We start from the raw sequence: 9,756 nt of genomic DNA, 5'->3' as shown, positions 1-9,756 counted from the left end.
TGCAAGGAAGGGCAGTTGTAGGGACCAGGTCTGCAGGGGAGGGCAGTTGGGGGTACCAGGCCTGCATGGGAGGGCCGTTGAGGGTACCAGGCCAGGAGGGAAGGGCCTTTGAGGGGGACCAGGCCAGCAGGGGATGGCAGTTTGGGGTACCAGGCCTGCACGGGAGGGCAGTTGGGGGAACCAGGCCAGCAGGGGAGGGCAGTTGGGGGGACCAGGCCAGCAGGGGAGGGCTGTTGGGGGGACCAGGTCTGCAGGGGAGGGCCGTTGGGGGGCACAGGCTGCAAGGGAGGGCATTGGCGGGTACAAGGCCTGCACGGGAGGGCTATTAGGGGTAACCAGGCTGGCAAGGAAGGGCAGTAATGGGTCACCAGTCCAGCAGGGGAGGGTAGTGAGAGGCAATTGGCTGGCAGGGAGGGCAGTTAGGCAGGACCAGGCCTGCAGGGAAGTGCAGATGGGAGGGACCAGGCCTGAAGGGGAGTGCCATTGGGACGAACCTGTCCTGCAGGGGAGGGCAGTTGGGGGGGGACGAGCCCTGCATGGGAGGACTGTTGGGGTGACCAGCCAGCAGGGAAGGGCAGTGGGGGGTCCCAGGCCTGCAGGGGAGGGCCTTTGGGGGGGACCTGGCCTGCAGGGGAGGGCAGTTTCACATGACCCGGACTGCAGGGAAGGGCAGTTGTAGGGACCAGGTGTGCAGGGGAGAGCAGTTGGGGGCACCAGGCCAGCAGGGAAGGGCCATTGAGAGGGACCAGGCCTCCAGGGGATGGCAGTTTGGGGTACCAGGCCTGCACGGGAGGGCAATTAGGGGTGACTGGGCTGGCTGGGGCGGGCAGTTAGGGGCCACCAGGTCTGCAGGGAAGTGCAGTTGCAGGGACCAGGTCTGCAGGGGAGGGCAGTAGGGGGGTACCAGGACTGCAGGGGAGGGCAATTAGGCGTGACCAGACTTGCAGGGGATGGCAGTTGGGGGGACCAGTGTGGCAGGGGAGGGCATTTGGAAGCAACCAGGCCTGCAATTAGGGCAGTTGACGGGGACCAGGCCTGCAGGGGAGGGCAGTTGGGGGTGACCAGGCCTGCTGGGGATGGCAGTTAGGGGTGACTGGTCTGGCAGAGGAGGGCAGTTGGGGGTGACCATGGCAGGATGGGAGGGCAGTTGGGGGTACCTGCCCTGCACAGGAGGGCCATTGGGGGGACCAGGCCAGCAGGGGAGGGTCATTGGGGGGAACCTGGACTGCATGGGAGGGCAGTTGGGGGGACCAGGCCAGCAGGGGAGGGCAGTTGGGGGGACCAGGCCAGCAGGGGAGGGCGGTTAGGCATAACCAGGCCTGTAGGGGAGGGCAGTTAGTGGTGACCGGGCTGGCAGAGGAGGTCATTTTAGGGCGACCAGGCCAGGAGGGGAGGGCAGTTGGGGGGACCAAGCCTCCAGGGGATAGCAGTTGTGGGGGACCAGGCCTGCAAGTTAGGGCAGATAGGGGCAAATAGTCCAGCAGAGGAGGGCAGTTATGCATGACCAGGTCTGCAGGGAAGGGCAGTTTGGGGGAACCAGGCATGCAGGAGAGGGCCATTGGGGGGTCCAGGCTTGCAGCGGAGGGCAGTTGGGGGTACCAGGCCAGCAGGGGAGGGCTGTTGGGGGTACCTGTCCTGCAGGGGAGGGCCATTGGGGGGACCAGGCCAGCAGGTGAGAGTCATTGGGGGGAACCTGGACTGCATGGGAGGGCAGTTGGGGGGACGAGGCCAGCAGGGGAGGGCTGTTGGTGGGACCAGGTCTGCAGGGGAGGGCCGTTGGGGGGCCCAGGCTGCAGGGGAGGGCATTAGCGGGTACAAGGCCTGCACGGGAAGGCTATTAGGGGCAACCAGGCTGGCAAGGGAGGGCAGTAACGGGTGACCAGTCCATCAGGGGAGGGTAGTGAGAGGCAATCGGCTGGCAGGGAGGGCAGTTAGGCGGGACCAGGCCTGCAGGGAAGGGCAGTTGGGAGGGACCAGGCCTGCAGGGAAGCACAGATGGGAGGGAACAGGCCTGAAGGGGCGTGCCATTGGGACGAACCTGTCCTGTAGGGGAGGGCAGTTGGGGGGGACGAGCCCTGCATGGGAGGACTGTTGGGGCGACCAGGCCATCAGGGAAGGGCAGTTGGGGGCCCCAGGCCTGCAGGGGAGGGCCGTTGGGGGGGGACTTGGCCTGCAGGGGAGGGCAGTTTCACATGACCCGGCCTGCAGGGAAGGGCAGTTGTAGGGACCAGGTCTGCAGGGGAGGGCAGTTGGGGGCACCAGGCCTGCATGGGAGGGCCGTTGGGGGGACCAAGCCTGCAGGGGAGGGCAGTTGGAGGTACCAGGCCAGCAGGGAAGGGCCATTGAGGGGGACCAGGCCTGCAGGGGAGGGCAGTAGGGGGGTACCAGGCCTGCAGGGGAGGGCAATTAGGCGTAACCAGACCTGCAGGGGATGGCAGTTGAGGGGACCAGTGTGGCAGGGGAGGGCATTTGGAAGCAACCAGGCCTGCAAGTTAGGGCAGTTGGCGGGGACCAGGCCTGTAGGGGAGGGCATTTTGGGGGGGACCAGGCCTACATGGGAGGGCAATTGAGGTGACCAGGCCTGCAGGGAAGGACAGTCGTGGGGACCAGTCCTGCAGGGGAGGGCTGTTGAGGGTGGACCAGGCATGTAGGGGAGGGCAGTTGGGGGGATCAGGCCTGCAGTTGAGGGCCGTTGGGGGGGGGGGGGACCAGGAATGCAGGGGAGGGTAGTTACACGTGACCAGGCCTGCACGGAAGGGCAGTTGGGAGGGACCAGGCCTGCAAGGGAGGGCAGTTGGGGGGGACCATACCAGCAGGGGAGGGCAGTTGGGGGGGACCAGGCCAGCAAGGGAGGGCAGTTGGGGGGGACCATACCAGCAGGGGAGGGCAGTTGGGGGGGACCAGGCCAACAGGGGAGGGCAGTTGGGGGGGACCATACCAGCAGGGGAGGGCAGTTGGGGGGGACCAGGCCAGCAGGGAAGGGCAGTTGAGAGGGACCAGGCCTGCAGGGAAGGGCAGGTGGGGGGGACCAGAACTGCAAGGAAGGGCAGTTGGGGGTGACTGGGCCTGCAGGAAAGGGCAGTTGGGGGGACCAGGCCAGCAGGGCAGGGCAGATGGGGGGTACCAGGCCAGCAGGGAAGGGCAGTTGGGAGAGACCAGGCATGCAGGGGACAGCAGTTAGGGGTGATCAGGCCTGCAGGGGAGGGCAGTTAGGGGTGACCGGGCTGGCAGAAGAGGGCAGTTGGAGGTGACCAGGCCAGGAGGGAAGTCTGCATGGGAGGGCAGTTGGGGGGGACCAGGCCTGCAAGGAAGGGCAGTTGGGGGCAACCAGGCCTGCGGGGGGGGGGGGGGGCATTGAGGGGAACAGGCCTGCAAGGGAGAGCAGGTAGGGGTGAACAGGTCGGCAGGGAAGGGCAGTTAAGTGTGACCAGTCTGGCAGGCCAGGAGGGGAGGGCAGTTGGGGGACCAGACCTGCAGGGGAGGGAAGTTGAAGGGACCAGGCCTACAAGGAAGGGCAGTTGGGGGGCAACAAGGTCTGCAGGGAAAGGCAGCTGGGGCACCAGGCCTGCAAGGGAGGGCAGATAGGGGTGAACAGGCCGGCAGGGGATGGCAGTTAGGGTGACCTGGCTGGCTGGAGAGCGCAGTTAGGGGCAACCAGGTCTGCAGGGGAGGGCAGTTGGGGGGGACCAGGCCTGGAGGGGAGGGCAGTTAAACGTGACCAGGCCTGCCGGGAAGGGCAGTTGGGGGGACCAGGTGTGCAGGGGAGGGCAGTGGGGGGAGGGACCAGGACTGCAGGGAAGGGCCATTGGGGGGGAACAGGCCTGCACAGGAAGACTGTTGGGGGTATGAGGCCAGCAGGGGAGGGCTGCTGGTGGGTAACAGGCCTGCAAGGGTGAGCAATTAGGAGCAACCAGGCTGGTAAGGGAGGGCAGTTAGGGTTGACCAGTCCGGCAGGGGAGGGCAATTAGAGGCAATGGGCCAACAGTGGAGGGCAACTAGGGGGGACCAGGCCTGCAGGGAAGGCCAGTTGGGGGGGACCAGGTCTGCAGGGGAGGGCCATGGGGGGTGACCAGACCTGCAGGGGAGTGAAATTGAGGGGACCAGGCCTGCAAGGAAGGGCAGTTGGGGGTGGCCAGGCCTGCAGGGAAGGGCAGCTGGGGGACCAGGACTGCAAGGGAGGGCAGATAGGGGTGAACAGGCCGGCAGGCAATCGCAGTTAAGGGTGACCGGGCTGGCTGGCGAGGGCAGTTAGGGGCAACCAGGTCTGCAGGGGAGGGCAGTTGGGGGGGACCAGGTCAGCAGGGGAGGGTCGTTGGGGGGAACAGGACAACAGGGAGGGCAGTTGGGGGGGACCAGGCCAGCAGGGGAGGGCAGTTGGGAGGGACCAGGCCTGCAGGGGAGGGCAGTTATGGATGACCGGACTGGCAGAGAAGGGCAGTTAGGAGCAACCAGACCAGGAAGGGAGGGCAGGTGGGGGTGGGGACCAGGCCTTCAGGGCAGGGCAGTTGGGAGGGAACAGGCCTGAAGGGGAGGGCAGGTTGGGGAACCAGACCGGCAAGGGAGGGCAGATACAGGTGAACAGGATGGCAGGAGATGGCAGCTAATGGTGACTGGGCTGGCTGGGGAGGGCAGTTAGGGGCAACCAGGTCTGCAGGGGAGGGCAGTTGGGAGAGACCAGGCCTGAAGGGGAGGGCAGTTGGGGGGAACCAGGCCAGGAGGGGAGGGCAGTTTGGGGGGATCAGGCCTGAAAGGGATGGCAGACAGGGGTGAACAGGGTGGCAGGGGAGGGCAGTTGGGGGTACCAGGTTGGCAAGGGAGGGCATTTAGAGGTGACCAGTCCTGCAGGGGAGTGTAGCTAGAGGCAATAGGCCAGAAGGGGAGTGCAATTATGAGGGACCAGTCCTACAGGGAAGGGCAGTTGGGAGGGAACAGGCCTGAAGGGGAGGGCCTTTGGGGGTACCTAGACTGCAGGGGAGGGCAGTTGGGAGGGACCAGGCCTGCATCAGAGGACAGTTGGGGCAAACAGGCCAACAGGGAAGGGCAGTTGGGAGGACCAGGCCTGCAGGGGAGGGCCGTTGGGGGGCCCAGGCTGCAGGAGAGGGCATTGGCGGGTACAAGGCCTGCACGGGAGGGCTATTAGGGGCAACCAGGCTGGCAAAGGAGGGCAGTAACGAGTGACCAGTCCAGCAGGGGAGGGTAGTGAGATGCAATTGGCTGGCAGGGAGGGCAGTTAGGCGGCACCAGGCCTGCAGGGAAGTGCAGATGGGAGGGACCAGGCCTGAAGGGGAGTGCCGTTGGGATGAACCTGTCCTGCAAGGGAGGGCAGTTGGGGGGGACGAGCCCTGCATGGGAGGACTATTGGGGTGACCAGGCCAGCAGGGAAGGGCAGTTGGGGGCCCAGGCCTGCAGGGGAGAGCCTTTGGCAGGGGGGGGACCTGGCCTGCAGGGGAGGGCAGTTTCACATGACCCAGCCTGCAAGGAAGGGCAGTTGTAGGGACCAGGTCTGCAGGGGAGGGCAGTTGGGGGTACCAGGCCTGCACGGGAGGGCAGTTGGGGGCACCAGGCCAGCAGGGGAGGGCAGTTGGGGGGACCAGGCCAGCAGGGGAGGGCGGTTAGGCATGACCAGGCCAGGAGTGGAGGGCAGTTCGGGGGGACCAAGCCTCCAGGGGATAGCAGTTGTGGGGGACCAGGCCTGCAAGGAAGGGCAGTTGGGGGTGACCAGACTGCAGGGGAAGGCAGTTTGGGGGACCAGGCCTGCAAGTTAGGGCAGATAGGGGCAAATAGTCCAGCAGAGGAGGGCAGTTATGCATGACCAGGTCTGCAGGGAAGGGCAGTTTGGGGGAACCAGGAATGCAGGGGAGGGCCTTTGGGGGGGGGGGTCTTGGCCTGCAGGGGAGGGCAGTTTCACATGACCCGGCCTGCAGGGAAGGGCAGTTGTAGGGACCAGGTCTGCAGGGGAGGGCAGTTGGGGGCACCAGGCCTGCATGGGAGGGCCGTTGGGGGGACCAAGCCTGCAGGGGAGGGCAGTTGGAGGTACCAGGCCAGCAGGGAAGGGCCATTGAGGGGGACCAAGCCTGCAGGGGAGGGCAGTAGGGGGGTACCAGGCCTGCAGGGGAGGGCAATTAGGCGTAACCAGACCTGCAGGGGATGGCAGTTGAGGGGACCAGTGTGGCAGGGGAGGGCATTTGGAAGCAACCAGGCCTGCATTTAGGGCAGTTGGCAGGGACCAGGCCTGCAGGGGAGGGCATTTTGGGGGGGACCAGGCCTACATGGGAGGGCAATTGAGGTGACCAGGCCTGCAGGGAAGGACAGTTGTGGGGACCAGTCCTGCAGGGGAGGGCTGTTGAGGGTGGACCAGGCATGTAGGGGAGGGCAGTTGGGGGGACCAGGCCTGCAGTTGAGGGCCTTTGGGGGCGGGGGGTACCAGGAATGCAGGAGAGGGTAGTTACATGTGACCAGGCCTGCACGGAAGGGCAGTTGGGAGGGACCAGGCCTGCAAGGGAGGGCAGTTGGGGGTGACCAGGCCTGCTGGGGATGGCAGTTAGGGGTGACTGGTCTGGCAGAGGAGGGCAGTTGGGGGTGACCATGCCAGGATGGGAGGGCCGTTGGGGGGACCAGGCCAGCAGGGGAGGGTCATTGGGGGGAACCTGGACTGCATGGGAGGGCAGTTGGGGGGACCAGACCAGCAGGGGAGGGCAGTTGGCGGGACCAGGCCAGCAGGGGAGGGTGGTTAGGCGTGACTAGGCTTGCAGGGGAGGGCAGTTAGGGGTGACCGGGCTGGCAGAGGAGGTCAGTTTAGGGCGACCAGGCCCGGAGGGGAGGGCAGTTGGCGGGGACCAAGCCTCCAGGGGATAGCAGTTGTGGGGGACCAGGCCTGCAAGGAAGGGCAATTGGGGGTGACCGGACTGCTGGGGAAGGCCGTTTGGGGGACCAGGCCTGCAAGTTAGGGCAGATAGGGGCAAATAGTCCAGCAGAGGAGGGCAGTTACGCATGACCAGGTCTGCAGGGAAGGGCAGTTTGGGGGGACCAGGCATGCAGGGGAGGGCCATTGGGGGGTCCAGGCTTGCAGTGGAGGACAGTTGGGGGTACCAGGTCATCAGGTGAGGGCTGTTGGGGGGACCAGGTGTGCAGGGGAGGGCAGTTGGGGCTACCAGGCCTGCAGGGGAGGTCAATTAGGGGCAACCAGGCTGGCAAGGGAGGGCAGTTTGGGGTGACCAGTCCAGCAGGGGAGGGCAATTATGGGTTACCAGGCCAGCAGTGGAGGGCAATTAGGGGCAATTGGGCCAGCAGGGGAACAGTTAGGCATCGATCAGGCTGGCTGGGGAGCGGTTAGGTGGTTATTAGGCTGGCAGACAGAAGCGGTTAGGGCAATCAGGCAGGCAGGCAAGCAGGCAGGCAGGCAGGCAGGCAGGCAGGCAGGCGAGCGGTTGTGAACCCACAGTCCTGGATTGTTAGAGGGATGTCCCAGATTGGAGTGGGTGCAGGCTGGGCTGAGGGACACATACATTCCCCCCTTGCACAAATTTCATGCACTGGGCCTCTAGTCCTATATAATAAAGAGGTAATATGCTAATTGACCATCACTCCAACACACAAGATGGTCGCTCCTATGTGGTCAAAGATGGCCGCCCACATGTGGACACAAGTTGGCCTCCACAAGATGGTTGGCGGGGGAGGGCACTTTTGGGCAATCATGCCAGCATGGGAGGACTGTTACGAGGACCAGGCCTGCAAGGGAGGTCAGTTGGGGGTGATCAGGCCTACAGGGGAGGGCAGTTAGGGCTGACCAGGCCTTCAGGGGAGGGCAGTTGTTTGGGACAAGGCCTGCAGGGGAGGGCGACCAGGCTGGCAGGGGAGGGCAGTTAGGGGTGACCAGGCCAGCAGGGGAGGGCAGTTAGAGGCAATCAGCCAGCAGTGGAGGACAGTTAGGGGTGACCAGGCTGGCAAGGGAGGGAACTTAGGGGTGTCCGGGCATGCAGGGGAGGGCAGTTGGGGGGAACCAGGCCTGCAGGGGGGGCAGTTGGGAGGGACAAGGCCTGCAGGGGAGGGCAGTTGGGGGCAACCAGGCCAGCAGGGGAGGGCAGTTAGGGGCAATAGAGCCTGCAGAGAAGCAGTTAGGTGTCGATCAGGCTGGCAGTGAAGTGGTTATGGGGTGATCAGGCTGGCAGCCAGAAGTGGTTAAGGGCAATCAGGCAGGCAGGCAGGCAAGCCATTGGGAGCCAGCAGTCCTGGATTGTGAGAGGGATGTCTGACTGCCGGTTTAGGCCTGATCCCCTGGGGCCTAAACCAGCAGTCAGACATCCCCTGAGGGGTCCCAGATTGGAGAGGGTGCAGGCTGGGCTGAGGGACACACACACCCCAATCACGAATTTTGTACACGGGGCCTCTAGTAAATTATATAAATGTCTAACCACGATGCTGTAAACCTTAAACTAATATAAAATAACTAGAGGTCCGATGCATGATATTCGTGCACTCGGAGGGGGGTCCCTCAGCCCAGCCTGTGCCCTTTCACAGTTTAGGAGCCCTCAGGGGATGTCCAACTGACGTCTTAGGCCTGCTACCTGGGGGGAATTGGACATCCTTAGCGCTGCCGCGGAGGCGATAGAGGCTCCCTCCACCGCAGCTGTGCTAGCCAGCTGTGAGCCGAGCTTCTGGCTGAGTGGCCCTCCCCCTGTGGGAGGGCATTGACCACCAAGGGGCAGCTCCTGCATTGAGTGTCTGTTCCCTGGTGGTCAGTGCGCATCATAGCGAGTGGTAGTTCCGCTGTTCAGTCAATTTGCATATTAGCCTTTTATTATATAGGATATTGAATGTCAAATATAATAGAAAAAAATTTTAAAGGAAAATAAGAGATAGGAAGCCACAGGCACCTCTAACTTGATTTGGCTTCTAATTCGCCATCTCTATTAACACTATTACCATCCTTTCCTTCATTCAAGCAAGAAATGTCAGCATCACCTTTGCTTCTTCTTTTTCCCTCACTACCAAAATCTGTTCTGACAACTCTACCATAACAGATGATCACAGAGCTATACCTTTGTCTTCATCCCAACAGTGAGTGCCTTGTTTTAGATAAACAATTTTTTACTGTTCATTACTTGGTTTCCTTATCTCTTATTTTTCCTAGATAGCATCTTTCTACACTGTTGCCACAGTTTTATAAAATACAGATATGTTAGTTTCCTAGTCAAAAATCTTCAGTAGCTTTTTGTATATCCAAAATAAACCCTATACTTTCCAGCATAGTGTTTAATAACTCTTTGAAGTTGGTATTAACTCCATTTTGCAAATTAAAACACACACACACACAACAACAACAACAACAACAACAACAACAACTGAAGCTGAGAGGGGGAAAACAGCTTGCTTAGGATCACACAGGTAAGCAACGGTAGACCCAAGATTGGAATCCTGGTCTCCTCATGCCAGTGCTCTAGCCATTATAAAGTACCTTCTAAAGAGGAAAGGGTAGGTACTGTAAGTATTGTTAACAAGGTGGGACGGTGGTTATGCAAGCCTGTTTCCTGGATGGAGCACATACTTTGAAGTTCACACAAATGAGCAAAGATCTCTGTTTAACACAGCCGTGGGCAAACTATGGCCCGTGGGCCGGATCTGGCCCATTTGGCTGTTCTATCCGGCCCGCGGAGCCGAAAGAGCGGAGGGTTCTCTTGCTCTCCCCTCCGCTCCTTTACTTTGAATTTATATTAGTTCACACAAACACTCCATCCATGCTTTTGTTCCGGCCCTCCG

Source organism: Plecotus auritus, assembly GCF_963455305.1.
Source record: "Plecotus auritus genome assembly, chromosome: X".
Classification (NCBI taxonomy): domain Eukaryota; kingdom Metazoa; phylum Chordata; class Mammalia; order Chiroptera; family Vespertilionidae; genus Plecotus; species Plecotus auritus.
The sequence above is the reverse complement of the archived record's forward strand: the minus strand, read 5'-3'. Positions refer to the sequence as shown.